The sequence below is a fragment of the Ambystoma mexicanum genome, chromosome 5q (genome assembly GCF_040938575.1).
Source record: "Ambystoma mexicanum isolate Mex_15411 chromosome 5q, UKY_AmexF1_1, whole genome shotgun sequence".
NCBI classification, from domain to species: Eukaryota; Metazoa; Chordata; class Amphibia; order Caudata; family Ambystomatidae; genus Ambystoma; species Ambystoma mexicanum.
Window position 1 is genome coordinate 114,780,396 of NC_090933.1, and position 19,169 is coordinate 114,799,564.

The 19,169-nt window shown below is 49.5% G+C and overlaps 1 long non-coding RNA gene across 1 annotated transcript; it reads right to left on the reverse strand.

Moving 5' to 3' along the window:
• Positions 1-266: 266 nt before the first annotated feature.
• LOC138498554 (uncharacterized) lies at positions 267-18,319 on the reverse strand. The gene is made up of 2 exons (XR_011278742.1): positions 18,156-18,319; positions 267-612 (listed from the first exon to the last, which is right to left on the reverse strand). It is a non-coding gene; the product is annotated as an uncharacterized lncRNA (long non-coding RNA).
• Positions 18,320-19,169: the final 850 nt, after the last annotated feature.

Genomic DNA, 19,169 nt, shown 5'->3' on the forward strand with positions numbered 1-19,169 from the left:
TTTTCAGGAAAGGACAAAAACTGGTCACAGGAGCACACACGCAGAACTCCCAGTGCAAGCAGTTGACTGACTACTTCTTCTGTTCAAAGTGACCTTGTAAAGGTCCTCCTAGCCAACAGAGTGGAGCTGATTGCAGTCTCTGGCAGCTGTGATCAATTAAACCCAGCCCTGGCTTCAGTAGCCTGCAGCAGTGGTTTGTAATGACTAATACCCCACACTAGCTTGAGAAGGGGGTTTAGATTCTATTAAAGACAAGGAGGCGAGTATTATGCATTAGAATCTTTACTCTGAAACCACAGCAGCAAAGAAAAAACTTTTACAAACAAAAAAGTTGTAAAATCAGAACTAAATAGAGTTCAATGTCAATGTAAGGGGGGTTCCCCAATCCATCATGGAGGACAGGTAATTCCCTGCAGGAGACCAATGAGCAGGGACCCTCCCTTATATAAGTCCTTTACTCCAAACCCAACTCCTCTTTCTGTAGCTGTCTTGAACCAGACGTCCGATGCACAGATCAGATGATGAAGACAAATCCAGCGAAGCTCTCGTATCACGCACTCTCCACATCTCGTAACTGTGAGCCACATTTCTGAGCAGAACCTCAGCTCATAGCTGTAAGAACAACAAGCAAAGAAGGGTGGGTGGATGGGAAGAACAACAAACCAAAGAATGTTCTCTCTTGAAACACCTGTGTATAAACGTGACACAAATGCCATAACGTATCAAGGGTGGGTGGGTGGGATAATACTTGTCTCCTTGTCTTTAATAGAATCTAAACCCCCTTCTCACGCTAGTGTGGGGGATTAGTCATTCTATGGCAAGATAGGAGGCTCAAGAATTTTGAAGCCCTTGTATCCCATTAGTACAACATGATCAATACAATAGTGACAATACAATAAAAATAATAGGAGAAGCAAGTGTTTTAAATGTTTTCATTTGATCAATCAACTTTATTCCAGAGTATTACCCAAGGCTAGGCTGCCTGAATAACTGTCTTATAAGGCATAGCCAAATCCACTGCCAGAAACAAACTGGGAAGATGCGCCAATTCCAGCGTTCCTCACAGGCCACCAAAACCAACTGGTTAAAAGAGGGAGGGGGAAACACTGAACAAAGTCTTCCTATACTAATAGGTTAGGAAAAAAACATAGGAGTAATAAACTCCTCCGTTGTCCAATCAAACATTTAAAACACTTAAATTCATACCATCTTTTGGAAACCTAGATAGCAAACAAAAGAAGTAAAACACTTAGCTCTCCTGGAGATAAAGAAGAATACCCCCCCACGGGGTGAAAGCTTTGTAGGTTCCAGTTAGAAACAGGACATGTCACATAACTACACTGGAAACCGAGTGGGAAAGGCAATCTTCATAAAAATTAAAGCGGGAGTAAAAGGACATTTTATTAACATGTTATAGGAAGACCTAGCTCGAGTGGAGCTGAAAAGCAACAGACCTGCAATAGACCTGGGCCTTGTGTACACAGGAAAGTCTACTTCAAGCCCTGTCCTTAACACACCATTGTCCCCAGACATATGTGCATACTAAGACAGGTATGTCTTCTGGAGGCAGGAGCAGAATGGAAGAGAGGGCCCCACCTGTAACCCAGCAGCTAGCGTTAAATAACATCCAGACTAAGAAAAGACCCACCAGGGGACCCTGATGACAAAGAGATGTTCCCGAAAAAATCCTTGAAACACCAGGAAGAGTTAAACCTGCCAAACCGCCAAGACGGAGACCCTCAGACCTCCTGAGCTCTTGAAGAAGGACTCTGCTACCATGAAAAAAAGGAAGATATTTACAAAACCTGACCCTTAAGAGACCGAACTTGGCAAAGAGAAAAGATGTATCTAACATCCAATCGCTTACATTATAGTGATACCTGAATCCCTTTGAAGATGTGCCAGGTGCTTGGACCTTATCCCCTCCCCCATGGTTGATAAATCCCTTAGAGGATCATAAACTAACCGAAGGAGGACCCACTAAATTCCATAGTCTTAGTAAAGACTCTAAACTGCAAAGAAACAGATCACTAAACAGCTAAAATGCAGTTGTTTACCAGAAGAGGACTAACCTCTATTTTTAGCAAATCTGAAGAGTCTTGAAACCCCCAGCCCCCTCTGCTGGCACCTTATTGCAAGCAATTTCCAGTGAAAACCCAAAAGGTCTACCTGCCATGCAGGTGACTAGGCCAACCAAGTCATTAACTAAATATATATTCCAGCCCTCTGGCAATTTCACAGACAGACACCTACAGAGATGGTCAATGTAGAGACGTTAGAACGCCCTGTGATAGAGGGCTGCAAAAACTTGGATGGAAGATGAGGAGCTCTCCCAGGCCCCTCTATCCCCCTGAGGTATATTGTGCCTTCCCATAGGAGGAGATAAACCCTCCTCCACTTATCTAAGGAAAACCTAGCAACCCAGAAGAAGGCTACCTTGAGGACAACACTAAAGCAGTGCTTTACACCTTTAAAATAAATACACTCTTGCACTTCTAACCAACCCCTCTGCCCGTGGAAGGGGGCTCCGCTTAACTTAGTGAAATACTAGGAAATTGGTGCAAACGAAAGTAAACTGACGGGAGGGAAATGCCCAGTGCGAGTTTTGCACTGGTCATGAGCCAGAACTCCTGTTAAAGGAAAAACTGAAACCATCAAGTGTTACTCCAAGAGGTGTAACATTACGATGCAATCCCGCCGCAAGGATGGCGGTGAGGGAATGAGGGGCAAGGTGAGGGGGGGGAGGATTTTGGGATAATTATCATGCCCCGTAATTGAAAGGTTGTGAAGGAATACTGGGACCACTGTCCCTTCAAACACTGAGGCCCGGGCCTCTGCATGCATGTAAGGCTGACTGGCCTCTCTGGGGATCAGGGGAAGGAAAAAATTAAGCACATTGCCCATAGCAAAATAGCATTTAAATAGTGCTACGAACCCTCAGGTATACGAGTGCTGCTCATCATTACTACCAACGGTGTGTCGATGGGATCAGTCTTTCATCCCATCGATCTTGACAGGATGAAAGACTGATTTAGACCCTTCCAAAATTAGGAACCTGCATCAGTAGGCTCTGCACAGATTTGAAACCAAACACTATATTTGCTGCACTGTAGGAAAAATATATAATGAAAAAAACTACACAACTCTCTTGAGGATACAGAAACCTGCTTGTACTCCTTGAGCAGAGGAGCAATTGTAACACACCGCTAGACGATTAGCGGAAAAACAGGCCAAGCCTTGGGAGGAAAACCATGGGGCGGGCACCAGCAAGTTATTATTTGGTAACCCGTCCCTCTGATATCAGCCAGTGTTTCCAAACACTCCATCCAAGTCAGAATTCGGTTGCTCAACGTTGCCATGCAACAAAAACTGAACCGTTACCCGTGAGCTGACCTTGTCCCCACCAATATTCCAAATTGTATAATGAATGTCATATTGGGACAAATAGTAAGGGAAACACTCCACCCTCTAAGGCAGTGGTCTTCAAACTTTTTGACCCCGAGCCCCCCCTAAGAAAAAATTCTCCGACCCAGGCCCCCCCTATACACATGGACTCCAAAATTGTACTCGGTTCGAACGGTTATCGTGCGCTGGAGTAGAATGGTGCCCCTAACGAAGGAGTGAATGCCAAACACCACGTTGCTTCAAAATCATTGCTTGCAATGATTCAAATCAGATTAGAGGACAAATATTTGTGAACAAAGCATTCCGATTATTTTGCTATAATACAGAAGACAAGACTAAAAATAGTGTTGGATATTTATTTCACACAAACGAAAACACCCAATATTGCTGTCCTGTAGTAAAATTTGCTATGCAAGTGCTGTAACAATTTGTTTCTCAAGTACAACAACGTACTGTTAATGATGTCACTTGCAAGTTGGACAGTGGCATACTGGAGAACTAGTGTGAACGGTGGGCCTGCCTTTCACCAGCCAGCCTGTCAATATTGGGTTCAATTTTTGCAATAGCCAACCGCAGGCTTTCTTCCACCTCCAGCTTTGACCGATGTTTTGCCTTTAGGGCTGCAAGTGCAGAGAACCCAATTTCGCACAGGTATGAGGTGCTGAAAGGTAACAGTACACTGACTGCACATTCCGATAAAGTTGGAAACTCTGCAGACACATGTTGCCAAAATGCACCCAAAGACAATTATCTGAATTGGCTCTCTAGTAGGCGGTCACTTTGGAGATCCATTAGTTCCTCCTGGAATTGTATTGGGAGATGGGCTCCTACGTCAGCTAGGAAAGTCTGAACCACCCAGCCATTCATGTTGCAATTGTCGTCAGGAAAGTACTTTTCGAGACTAGTTCTCAGAGCATTTAAATTGTTTCCTATTACTTCAGAAACACATGAAAGATCATACTCCGTCTCCTCAAGAGCATCATCTAATAATGGGAGCGCATCGGCAATGCCAATATCAACCCTCCTCCTCCAAAGCTCCAGCTTCTTCTTGAATGCCGATAGTCTTGCATTCATGGCAAATGATGTGGTTTCTGTGCCTTGCAGGGAGAGGTTTAGAAAATGTAGCTTTCGAAGATGTCGCCAAGGTAAGCCAACAGTATAAGCCAGCGTGGATCACACAGAGGCTCTGCTTTTGTCTGGTCTAACTCCAGGAGAAAGTCTCTCACTTCGTTTCTGAGTTTATAGATGCGATTTAAAACCTTTCCCCTGGATAGCCACCTGACCTCTGTGTGAAACAGCAAAGCATCATGGTCAGCTCCCATTTCTGCACATAAGGTGGCAAACAGACAGGCTCTTGTGGGGTGCATCTTAACAAAATTTACGATCTTTACAACAGAAGTCAAAACCTGTGTCAGTTCATGCCCCATATTGCGCACAGCCAAAGCTTCTCGGTGTATCATGCTGTGTGTCCACACAATGGGCCTCATTACGACCCTGGCGCTAAGTGAAAAACGATGGCGGTAAATGGTTACCGCCATCGTTTTCCGCCAGGTCCAATCATGACCCGTGACCGTTAACTACGATGCCATTAGCGGCATCGTAGTTAACGCTGCCGCTAACTGCGCTAAGGGTGCGCGCACGCGACCGGCCACACCGTACTTAGCGCCATGGCGGAAAGGTACGCAAATGCCGACCCAAGCGGATATGCACCTAACGCCATCACCCAGCCCGTTAAGTACCTTACCGCCATGGTGCTAATTACGCCATCGCGAACCAACCGTAAAGGGCCATGTAAAGTGAATGCAGCTGCCACAGGTGCACAGAAACAGCACAGGTGAAGGCAATACAGACTCAGGAAGTACAAAAAGAGCACACCCCACCCCTTCCCACACCCAGTCACACTCCACAATGATACCAATACATCTAGCAATGTTGGGGCTGGAGGACCTGATAGCAATGCATGTGCTACAACAGCAACAACAACAACAGGCAGCACAGAGGAGACGCAGGAGGAGAAGGAGGGCAAGGCAGGCCCAGCAAGCCCCACCAGCACAGCCAGTGCCACCACGCAGGCAGCCCCCAATCCCACGCATCAGAGCCAATCCATTCAACCTCACTGCTGAGCAGATCCACACCCTGTACCGTTTGGACCGGGACACCATCACCGCCATCGTAGACATGATACACAACGACATTGTCAGCATGATAGAAACTCCAACCACCACCCCCCCCCTACTGAAGGTAGTGTCTGTACTCCACTTCCTGGCCACAGGCACCTACCAGCACACAGTGGGGCACTTGCATGGCATTTCACAACCATTATTCTCACGAACACTCATCCAAGTGCTCGATGCCCTCCTCAAGCACACAGACGACCACATCTCATTACCACGGACTGCCCAGGACATTGCAAACACCAAAGTGGGTTTCCATGCACTAGCTGGCATACCAGGTTGCATTGGTGCCATCGACTGCACCCATGTGGAATTGGTGGTTCCACGTGCCATGGAGGTACCGTAACACAACCGGAAACAGTTCCACTCAATCAACGTGCAAATGGTCTGTGACTCCAACAAGATCATCACACATTGTTGTGCCCGATTCCCCTGATCAACCCATGATTCTATGGTCCTGAGGAACTCCACAATACCACGCTACATGGAGCGACATGCAGGCCCAAGATCCTGGCTACTCGGTGAGTCCAATGTCATGGAAGTGGGCAGGTGAATGACGTACCGATGCATACTCCACCTGGCTGAAAGGGGGGGGGATGATGCATACTCCACCTGGCTGATAGGGGGGGGGAAGATGCATACTCCACCTGGCTGAAAGGGGGGGGAATGATGCATACTCCACCTGGCTGAAAGGGGGGGGAATGATGCATACTCCACCTGGCTGAAAGGGGGGGGGAATGATGCATACTCCACCTGGCTGAAAGGGGGGGGAATGATGCATACTCCACCTGGCTGAAAGGGGGGGGGGAATGATGCATACTCCACCTGGCTGAAAGGGGGGGGAATGATGCATACTCCACCTGGCTGAAAGGGGGGGGAATGATGCATACTCCACCTGGCTGAAAGGGGGGGGGAATGATGCATACTCCACCTGGCTGAAAGGGGGGGGAATGATGCATACTCCACCTGGCTGAAAGGGGGGGGATGATGCATACTCCACCTGGCTGTGAGTAACACAGAGAACGGAGACAGAGGATGGGCACTCACAATGCACTCAACCCCTCTTCATACATTGGGTGACGGCATGCAAAACAGCCCATGGGAGCCATGAGCATATACTGGTTGCATTGTGTGAATCAATTAGTGCATGTAGAAGTGAGCCGAAGTAACAGTTGGATGCAAGCCATGGTGGCACATCATGTTCTTGATCAGACGACATGACTGACACATACATTCTCGCCTACATACAGGTGATGCAGGCTATCCCCTGAAGAGGTGGCTCCTTACACCAGCCGGAACCCGCAGAACCAGCACGAGGAGGACTTCAACCGTGCACATACACGTACTCGTGTGGTCATAGAGCAGACATTCGGCCTATTGAAGGCACGGTTCCGAAGCCTCAGCAGGTCTGGTGGGGCACTCCTGTACCACCATGAGAAGGTGGCAAAGATTGTCATGGCATGTGTCATGCTACACAATATGTGCGTCAGACGGAATGTGCCCCTGCCCCCTGACGCAGAACTGCAACCACCTGACGATGAGGATGAGGAGGGTGCAGATGGGGCGGCACCCCATGGAGGAGGCGACGCACAGGAGGGGCGTGCAATGCGCCAAAGTATCATCGACCACTGCTTCTAGCACACACGGCTGGTGTGAATCACATGGAGACTGCACTTGGGGCACTGTGTGTCTCTGGGACATGCACACTGTGGACTGTACACCAATAAAGCACACATATGCAATGAAAATGTCCACACATTTCATTTTGGGAAAGAAAAAAGTGTATTTAAACTATGAAACGTCGTGACACACCACCTCCCCCCTCTCCCCTGCACACCCCAACACACCCCCTCCCCCCTCCCCCCTGCACACCTCAACACACCTCCTCCCCCCTCCCCCCTGCACACCCCAACACACCCCATGTAGGTGTCAACAGATGCCTGTGACAGGGGCCACAGGCTGTTACAAGCCCCCTCTCCCGGCCCCCGGGGCACCCCTGGCTGTGGAGCGCAGGTTACGTCCGGAACGTCGGACGGGGCTGCTCTGTGCAGAACTGGCAGTGGAGGATGTCCCTGCCTGCCCCCGTGCATGCACGTCCTGTAGGGTGTGGGTGAGCTCAGTGAGCGCACGACGCAAGCCGGCAAGTTCAGCACAGATGTCCCTGGACATGGCCTGCATGGCATCCCTCAGGGTGGCAGTGCTCTGTGCTACTTCGTCCCTTAGGGTCTCCGTGGCCTGTTCAATGGTTGCCCTAGCTCCCACACATTCCGCGGCATGCTCAGCCAGCATCGTGGACAGTTGTTGCTGCCGTTCTGTGATGTCCTCGAGGGACTGCTGCCCCTGCTGGCCCATGGCCAGTGCTGGTGGTGTGATGGAGGGGCTGCTCCCCTCCTGTGGACTGAGGACTGGGCATGGGGTAGAAGGCCACTCCTCTACCTCTGTGTGCCCCTGTGTGTGATCCTCATGGGAGCTGGCGTCTGACAAACAGGGGGAATGTAGTAGGTCAGTGGGGCTTCTGACTTCGTGCTCCTCAATGTCTGAGTCTGAACATGCAGCTATTGCAGCTGTCTCACCCATGTTGCTGCTGGCCGCTGACCCGGTGCCTTCTGTGGCAGGCAATGTTGGTAGAAGTGGAGCAGCTGCTGCTGGCCTGCTGACTACAGGGGTGCTTGCCGGTGGGACGTCCGGTATGCTTGCAGTGGGTCCTGCTTGTTGTGGGGTCTGCCTCACTGCAGCTGAGGTTGAGGGTGCGGGGACGGTATTATTGTCCTTCTTGGCTCTCTTCGTCGCAGGGGTGTCCTGGTCCTCGGGGTGTGAATCTGTGCCTGTGGTGGAGCAAAGGAGGGAGGGCGTTATTGATGGGTCTGCGGACTTTGGAATGACAATGATAGACATTATTCTGGTCAGTAGATGAGGCAGATTTCAGGCAGGGCCATACAGGTTGTCTCCTTTTAGTGTGGAATGTGGATGCAGGTATGCGGGTGCCAGCAGTGTATACAGGGTGGTGCTCGCATGTGGCTATGGGCAGTGTGGAAATGTGTTGCATTTACACTCTAGGGCAACCTTGTGCTACACATGAATGGACTGCAGTGACTATGGCATGTCTTGTTTGAGGCACCTACCTTCATCGCCTGATGTCGGAGCTCCCCTTTCCATCCCTCCGACGCCTTCAATGGCTTCCATGCCAATCGTGGTTGCACAAATCTCCTCCCACGGTTGGAGTTTTAGTGGGGATTCCGACCCTCCACCGGTACCCAGGGCAAGGTTGCGGTTCGCAGAGATGACGGCTCTGACCCGTATGCGAAGGTCGTCCCAGCGCTTCCTGCACTGCTGTGGGATGCGGGGTACGGTCCCCACCGCGCTGACGCGCTCGGCCACCAGGGCCCAGATGGCCTTCTTTTTCCCTATCGCTGTCCTGGTCATTTCCGGGGAGAAAATGACAGCTGCGTTGTCTTGCAGGGTCTCCGCAAGCATGCAGAGTTCCTCCCGGCTGAATCTTTCCTGGTGCTGGCGGTCACATGCCTTCTTAACAGCTTTAGGCATTTTTGGGTAGTTGGATGGGTGGGTGATTGGTTGGGACAGGTGTCAGGGTTGGATCTGGTGTTGTTCGGTAGGATGGCAATGGATTGTGTTTTTAAAGATGGCCGACGTGCTGTTTCCCGTTCCGGCGCGATGACGCTATTTCCGGTTCTGCTTTTTATGGCCGCCGCAAATTATGGTGGCCGCTAATTACGGTGGCCGCTAATTACGGTGGCTGCTACTTACGGTGGCGGAAGTGCACCTTGCTAGCTTTACGATGCCGGTAGGGGCCTTTTCCGCCATGGCGTTGATTGCATTACCGCCATGGCGTAATGCTCGTGCGCGATGGGTCGTAATGTGGCGCTCTTTACGCCATCGGCCCACGGCGTAAACACTCATTACGCCATGGCGGTAATGACGGAAGATTACCGCCTGGGTCGTAATGAGGCCCAATATGTGGAGCTACTGCCAATACTTTTGCTTTTAGCCCAGCTTTAGCACCACACATTGAAGGAGCACCATCCGTGCAAATACCAACACACGCCCCCCACTTTAGGCAGTTGGAACTTAGGAAGTTGTTTAAAATTTCAAAGAGTTCAGGCGCAGTTGCTCTGCCCTTAATTTGCTTACAAAACAAGAAGTCCTCCAACATCTCCTTTCCATGGCAGTACCTCACATAGTTTCGAAATAGGAATTGCCTTACTGCTACAGGTTCTACAGGCTAAATATAATGGAACAACAAAAATGAACCTGGGCGAAATGAGATCAGAACATCTGTACACATTTAAACAATACCAAGTCTTGTCAAAATATATATATATTTATTTATAAGCTTTTTGCACAAATATTTATTGTTCTCACCATCCACATTTAAACACCACCATTCATTCCATCATTCATTCACAATCTCACTATACATGTCAATATTCCACACTTGTGGTACTAGGACCACCTAGAACCAATATATTAACATAAATTTCAACACCTCTTGGTGATTACAGTAAGTGTTAATACAGAAACAAATAGCATATTACTTATTTGCTGTAACTCCACATATGTTTCGGTCGTCTACAATGTTCAGGAAGGAAAAAGACACTGCGATGTACAGCGAACTTCAAGAATTGCTAAAGAAGCAACACGATTTGGAAGACACTGAGTAAATAGTGAACCTCCTGTTTGCTTGTGTCCCCGTTCAGGGTCCACAAACAGATTGTGTTTACTCTGAGCATGCTGCTCTCATTTATAGGACCCAGGGAGGCCCTAGGTCTTTGTTGTGTATGTGGTGGGGGCTGCTGTTGTCGCAGCCCCCGACCGGATAGCCGACTGTCTGACCCCCTGGTGGGGGCAGATCTTTGAACCTGGGCCCTGCCTGATCCCTTGAAGTTAGTGATGAGAGCAGACTTCATGTATCCCTTAAATCACATACTTCTTCCCTCTGAAAGGGGTCCTCTCTGCAGGGGTTGCCTATGGTAAATAGTGGACCGAGACATGCCATTCACTGCCTTTCATACAGATGGGGTAGGAGCTAGCTTCAAGTTGACACATTGCATATCCAAGAGGTGTTAGTCCTGCCGCCCTTTTATCTGTTCTGCGACCAAACCTGTTGCAGGCCTGTTTCAATGAACTCTTATCAGTATGTGCTGCCACCAGCAGATTTATACAATAGAGAGGCAGATCCTGATGTTTGTTTTCCTTATGGCGCTTAGCAAATTGCTGTTTGGAGGAAGGGTGCAATGACTGTTCTCACCTTACCCTTCCGTGGCTTTTGTGCTGCCGAGACTGCGTGTCTCTGTAGCTGGGGGGAAGGAGAGGAGCGGGTGCGGGGAGGTTGGGGCTGCCCCTCTCCCAGCTGCCGATGGTAACAGCAGTTATCCTGCCTCGCTTGTGGGATGCCCATGCAGCATTGCCCAGAAGTGGTGGTATGGGAGATATTCACGTTGTGGAAAACACATGGCCCATCTTGGAGTTTTAAGGTTAACATGACACATTTTGGAAGCATTTTACCTTGCATAACCTAGCTGGTTTCCGACTATGAGATTGTTGCAAACATATGTTTAATATAAAGCATTAACCCATGATGGAAAGTATGCTAACATTTTGGTCAGCTACCAAGAGGATCTGAGTTTGGTCAGAATAATTTGTATCCTCAGACGAATCTTGTTTTCATTGGTGTTGTGGTGCCAAGAGCTCCAACAAGGGATTCTGTTTTTGTTAACAGCCCTAGTGGTTATCGATTTGTGCGCAGCGGGTGATTGACATTGAAATAAATTAGGCAGGCCGGCCAGTGGCTGACGTCACAACCTCATTAGCATGCAAGGGAGGCGAGCACTGCAACAGATTGCTTGCATTTATCCTGAATGGCTTGGAGATTTCCCTTTTAAAGCTGCCTGTCCTAAAAATTAAAGTGGGGGGCCTTGTCAACAAACACAGTCGGATGTGACGTTACTAGAAATTAGCATATCAAGGTGAAATGTGCACATTTCATTAAATTGGCTTTGCCTAACCACCCAAATTGCACAGGGCATATGGCATTTGCCTTTTCATAAAATCAACACACACAAAACCAAGAGAGGATATTTCCTTCTAATAGTGTTTTTGAAAACTTGGGTCATTTCACCTTTAATTGTTATTTTTCATCAGGTTATATAGCGCAGTGAAGTGTCCTACAAACCTGATGACTGTGATTTGATCCCTGAGGTTGGCTTTTATTCATAAATTCAAAGAGGACATTCCATGTTTCTCATTTTAGCTGGGGGGGGACTGAGTCCACCCTCTGAATAAAGTGGGTGGACTCCATCCCCCACATGTACCTTCGACTTGAGCACTGCTGCTAGGACGCGAGTGCACGCAGCCTCGGTGGATGCTTTGCACGGCAATGTTCTGGTGCTTGAAAAAAGGCCTCTGGCCTAAGCCCACTGCTCGCTTCTTCCATGTCAGTGGCTGGGAGTGGCTCTAAGGGATAGCATTGCCATTGGTGGTCAATGGGAGAGTAACAGTGACAAGCCGCGTGTCCCTCCTCACAAGTATCTGCACTTCTACTGCCAAATGTTTCGACTTGCACTTGCAGGGCCACATAGTGTTAGATACGCCTCACGTCCCGCATGTGCGGTAACGTGAGGCATACTATTAATAAAGGGCTCACCCTGCCGGAAGACAGGCAGTTCCGGGCATGAGCGAAAGCAAGCGTGTCATGTCCTTTTTCTGCTCCCCAGCTGGGCCACGAGGCAGGCCCTGATCATCCCTCCCTCCGCCGGCTGCACCGGCAGGGAGGAACACAACACTGGCGACAAGATGAGGGAGCTGAAAATGTGCACAGCTGATTACAGGCTGTAATGTAAGTCAGCCCACACGCCCATGACCCCGGCACATTTTTGGAGACATGGTGGGGGTACCATTCCCCACCCAAAAAATAAAAAAATAAAATGTTCCCCCAAAAATTCAAGCATCCAAAAAAAGAACCCAGCAACACAGTGGATGCCACTGGGGAAAAATGTTTTTCTCTCTTTTTGCATCATTGCCAAGCAACCCAGAGGGAGCCACTGCACCACCCAAGGAAATACTTAGAAGCTGGCCAATCATCGATGCCACACCAACTGACCGGCAAACAAAGGTGAGGAGGAATCCATTGCTGCCCACATACACACGGGGTGAATATAGCACCAGGGCAACATGGCAACTGGCCTTCCCACGCCCAGACCCAGTACACCGGCAAGGAAACCTGCATCACATTGACGCCGCCAGCGCCGTCTCCTCAACCTCATGGAGGTGCCACAGCTGCGTTGGGGCCTTTCGACCCCTACACCGATCCATCATCAGTGGGGCCCCGCTGGTGCTGTGGATCCAAAAGTTCGAGTAGGCAATGAACTGGACATTACAATGCCCAGGAAGATGAGGTCACACCTTCTGCTCAACGTGGGTGATGACGTCCTATGCCTTTTCAACACGCTGGTCATTGACAAAGGTGCGGACATATACCAACTGGCCAAAGGAAACTAGCACTCTTGTGTGAATTCGACAACGTTGAAAAAGAAATAAGGCGCCAGATCATCAACGGTATGCACTCAGAGAAACTGTGCAGAATGGTGTTGGGGCGAAAAGGACATCATCCTAGCCAGGATCCTTGAATATGGATGCCAAAGAGAGCTGTTGCACGGGAGGGCGGCACACATGGGCACCACGCTACAGAAGCTCCAACTGGTGCCAATGACAATGGTGATAGCACAGATCGCCAACCGCCAAGCACCAAGGGAAGACTACAATGAGGCGAACAATTCACCACGGTGGCAACCTAGAAACCCCAGGCCTCCCGCGGATGGTGCGGTGGAGCATGCCATGGAAGGAGACATTGCCCAGCACAGGGAACCACGTGTGGGGCATGTGTCCAGAAGGATCACTACGCACATGTCTGCATATTCTCAGGGCAGCCTCAACGCCCACAACCACAACATGCTAAAGCGTTCACTAAGAAAAAGAAGCAAGCGGAAACACGCCACATAGCGGCTGACAACTCATCGGCAGACGAATCCAGAGATGACAATGGCGACACAGTGACTGATGTGGGGACTGGGAGAAGGAGGAGAAGGAGCAAGGTTCATCTGATCTCAGCACTTAATCACAGAAGCACGGAGCCGAGGAAAAGACAGAGAAGACACAAATGCCTTGTGTCCATATAGGGCCAAGAGACACTCATGAGGATAGACACCAGATCATCAGTAAATGTCATGCCATCGACAGTGTTCCAGACACTGCGTCCTCGACCTGACCTCAAGTCAACTGAAACACTCCTGTTCCCCTACGGAAGCAAGACGCCACTACCAGTGGAAGGACAGTTCAGAACGGTACTAAACAGAGACGAGACAGTAATCAAATCAAAGATATATGTTGTCAATGCTGGAATCGAATGCCTGCTTAGTGGGGATGCAGCTGAAGACCTAGGACTGATCCGGTTTATCTGCAATGTCACAGACTCAACTGACGTCGCCGACCTACTAGAGAAGTACCCGGGCATCCTCAATGGCATCGTATGTTTTAAAGGCAAACTCATAAAGCTTCACATCGACCAGACGGTGCAGCCCCAGGCGGTACGCAACAGGAGAACCCCATTTCATATGAGAGACCTGGTTGCAAAGCAGTTACACAAACTCAAAAAGGCTGGCATTATTGAACAAGTCACAGGACCAACGCCTTGGGTTTCGCCTATGGTGATGACGAAGAAACCAAAGCAACCAGGGAAAGTAAGGATTTGCATTGACATGCACCTACCAAATGCAGCAATCAAAAGGGAGTGACACATCACCCCCACGCTAGATGAGATAATTACGGACCTCACAGGCTCGATTGTTTTCTCGAAAATCGACCTCAACGCTGGATACCACCAGCTGAAACTACACCGTGACTCAAGGTACATCACAACATTCTCGACCCATGTGGGTCTGTGGCGGTACAAGAGACTGAGTTTCAGCATCTCCTCGGCTGTGGAGGTGTTCCAGCAGGCCATTCAGGAAGTGATCCAGGGAATCGCAGGCGTGCTGAATGTCAGTGACGACATCCTTTTCCACGCCGGCGACAGACAGGAATACATGCGTCGCCTGGAGATGGTGATCAGCAGGCTGGAAACCGCAAGCCTTACCATCCACTGGGACAAATGCGAGTTCCTGAAAGAAGAGATACTATTCTTCGGGTACGTTTTCAACAGTGAGGGGGTGTCACAACAGGTGGCGGACATAAAGGAGGCCTCCCCTCCGACAACACCCACACAGGTACGCAGTTTCTTGGGGGTGGCAGCCTATTGCAGTAGGTTCATCCCCAACCTGGCAACAATGTCCGAGCCGTTCAGGGAGCTCACCAGGTCGAACACCAAATGGAACTGGAGCTCTGAATTCCAGGAGGCGTTTGAGCAAATCAAGACGTCTCTGTCATCGGAAATAACAATGGCATATTACGACCCAACGTTGACGACTGAGCTATATGTCGATACTAGCCCCGCTGGCTTTGGGGCCATCCTGGTCCAACTATCACGGACAGGTGAAACAAAGCCTATCGCATATGCCTCCCGAGACCCTCACGCCCACCGAACAGCGATACTCACATGTCGAAAAGGAGGCCATAGCAGTGCTCTGGGGCTGCCGTCATTTCCACATCTACTTCTATGGACGAAATTCAGGGCCTACACAGATCACAAGCCACTCATCCCAATCTTCACAGGGTCATCAGCACACCCCCCAGCCAGAATTGGGAAATGGCTGCTCCACCTTCAGCAGTATGAGTTTGAGTTGGCCTACCAAGCGGGCACGGACAATCCAGCAGATTTCCTATCCAGGCACCCACGGGCTGCGACATTGGAGGAAGTGAGTGAAGCAGAGGAAACGGAGGAGCACATATGCCAAATCATACACACCATGAAGCCCAAGCCGGTCGGCATCGAAGACATTGTGGAGGCCACGCACAATGACCCTTGCTGCGACATAGTGAAGAACACTATCATATTGGGTGATTGGAAATCATTCCTCCACAACGTAAATAACTGTACGTCAGCAGCCAGAGACTTCCTTACCGCTATATTCCCAGTAGGACAGGAATTGTCCGTCACCAGCGAAGGGCTGATCCTGAGGGGAACCCGCATAGTGATCCCCAGCAGTCTGCAGGACAGAATTGTGGTGCTGGCACACGAAGGCCACCAGGGAATGGTCAGGACAAAGGCCATAATACGACACCGGGTGTGGTTTCCTCACATTGACACCAAGGTAGAGTAAGTCATTACCTCCTACCACCCTTGTAAAATTACAGGAGCACCTCCAAACCCTGAGCCTATACAGTTGGCAGAGCGTGGATAATCAAGGTGGGACGCCATCTGCGTTGACTTCTGCACAGTGCAGGAGGGAACATGCCTGCTGGTGGCCATTGACAACCACTCACGATACCCAGAACTGGAGATCATATCCTCGACAGCAGCAGAGACCGTAATACCTGCGCTCGAGAAGATGTTTGCAACACATGGCCTGCCAAGACGCATCAGGAGGGACAATGGACCACCATTCCAGGGGACGGAGCTCAGGAAATACCTGGACGATTTGCACATCAAACATCACCACATCACCCTCCGGTGGCCACATGCGAATGGCGATGTGGAGAGATTTATGCAGACAATCAATAAAGTGTTACGCATATGCAGTGCTCAAAACAGCCCCTCGAGAGCAGATCTATACAGATTCCTATGGAACTACCAGGTGACGCCCCACAGCTCCACCAACATAACCCCGGCGGAACTCATGTACGGGACGCTGGTAAACTCAACCATACCACACGACCCGAGCAGGGGAGTAGACACGTTTGACAGCGACCGCACCTAATGAAGGAGAGTTGCAGCAAAGGAATACATGAGCGACAGGAGACATGCAAGAAGGTCGAGACACAAAGTCGGCAATCACGTATTGGTTCTGTGAAACCCTACAAAGTCCAAGCTGGAAGCACAGTATGACTGCGCACCCTGGACAGTGACCCCAACGGAAGGAACGATGGTGACAGTGGCACAAGGGCAACAGATGATCGCCAGGAATGCTTCTTGGTTAAAGAGGCTGCCCCAGCAAATGTGGACTGATGGAGACAGACAGTCCCAGACAGAGGCAGAGCTGCCACCAGATGCTTCGAGTCACCTGGGTGAGGGAGAAGCGACGCCGAGTGGAGAGCCCGAGGAGCAACCAGAAGGATCTGAGGGGGCATATCCAGAAGATTATGAGCCAGAGGGGGGACCTAGCCCTGAGACAGTTTCCCGGCAGAGACCCAGCAGGTATGACCTAAAGGCAGCCCGAAGGCTCCAGAGAGGCTAAGAGGCTATGAGTGGTGAAATGACAAAGTGGAGAGCGCAAAACTGTGCCAGACTAGATTTGCACAGGAAAGTTTGTGATGTTGTTTGATGTGGTTATGTGTTTGTGTTTCGTTGTGTTTGGTTGGAAAAAAGGAGGAATGTTAGATACGCCTCACGTCCCGCATGCGCTGTGACGTGAGGTGCACTATTAATAAAGGGCCTGCCCTGCAGGAAGGCAGGCAGTTCCGTGCACAAGTGAAAGCAAGTGTGTTGTGTCCTTTGTCTGCTCCCAAGCTGGGCCACAAGGCAGGCCCTGATCATCCCTCCCTCCGTCTGCTGCACCGGCAGGGAGGAACACAACACCTAGTAACTAAAGCCAAACACAATATGAGAAAAGCACCTTTAATTGCCAATCAAAATATTGGGAAAGTCCTCCAACCGCTCCTTTTTTCTTTATGACCATGACACAAAGAACAATGACTGCTGAAACGGTGCTGCCCAGCTTCTCCGTGACTGCAGCATATGAATGCAGCATAAATCTGTTAGTTCTGCCTCCTTATAGAAGCAGTAACAATCCCTCCAACTGAAATCGCTTTAATTTGTGCACTGGTGCAAACTTGGCAAAAGACCCTTTTGCCTTACCTCATACGTGTTCCCGAACAGCCAGTCCGGTTTCGGGCCCAGGGAAGTGTGCCAGCACTTTCAAGAGTTCCGTGCAGACCGCTTTCTAGAGCACACAGGCAATGCACAGGGCGATGGCAAGGAGGGCACTGGGCCCCACCCCCAGGGTCACGCTTTTTCCGACTCACCGGAACGCACTTCTCCAGACCATGAATTCTGTAATATGTATAGTTTTTCTCGATTCGAGAGCCAAAAAAAAGCCTGGCAGGGATCCGTTTTGAAAGGGTGAAGTCCTCTACTGTCAGCTACAGTTATTACAATGTCACTTCATGTACAGACACTTCTCAGTGTTGGCTCTACTGTGACACCCCGACTGAGCTCACACAGCAAAGAAGCTGCCACATTTCCCACCTCCCAGAACAGTTTATTTTCTTAATTTTATGCTTACTATTAAACTTCAAAAGTAAGTAAATACAATGCTCTGCGAGGTGAGAAACAGTTGTTAACAGGGCTGCACCACCACCAGCAAACGTGCAGAGGACAAAAGCCTTCCCAGGTGATATCAAAGCAGGCAGGTGGGGTGAATAAATCTACACACAGATGAAGGCAGGGCCACATAAAAGAGAACTCACTGGGTTAATGCTCAGGGCTGAGTGTACACCGCACATGTTTGAAACCGCCCCAAAATTAGGGTGACCAGACGTCCCGGTTTGCATGGGTGGGTTGCTATGGTCCCGGTTTTTGCCAGGACCTGATTTCAAAATCCCAACATCGGGCCAGCACAAATCTGCCTGCATGTGAATGGGGACGTGAATGCTTTTCACGCCCTCATTTCCTCCCTCTTCCCCTCCCCGGGGCTCTCATCCAATGAGAGGAGTGTGCCTGTGAGCACACAACCCCTATCTCGTGCAACAGGCAAGCGACATAAAAGTAGGACTACAGTTGTATGTGTTTATTTTAGTCCTACATCTATGTCTATAGCATGTCCCGTTGTTTTGTTTTTAAGCTGGTCACCCTACCCAAAAACAACTCTGCCTTTCGACCTACAGAGTGGGGGTAAATATGGTTATACAGCACTGGTAGAACAACCTAGTGCAAACTGCTAAAGAAGCATTAATGTCTACATTCACTTGCAAGTGCTATGTGTATCTAATTTCATATAATAAGACGGCTTGCTACCGAAAACGATAAGGGAAATTGTAATGATCCATTTTATAGTGCGCTCCTATTATCTGGGCTGTTTTTTCATAAAAGCTCCCTGCAGCCTTTATTTCCACCTCAGTTGCATATTTCCAGTTTCGATCAGGAGGTTGTTCCCTACTTCTGCACGGGTGTACTTTCAGGAAGGGGCCTTCTTGAATCGGGGAAGCGCTTCGCACGGCAGTTGCACCCCTCCACCGGAAAGTAGAAAGGTGGGCATGCTTGCTCAGAAAGCGGTTTGACGTCCATGTTATTCCGCTTAAAAATCTAGTCAACCTGCAAAAACAGAATAGAGGCAAAAATAAAATGTTGTTTGGTCTTGGATAAATTCTGCTCGAGGAGGAAGTACGTCATACATGCCAACATTTTGCCAGAGCTGGGAGGGAGATTTTGTGACAGAAATCGGGAGAAGGGAATTTTCCCATTGGATTGAATTGAGGTTACAA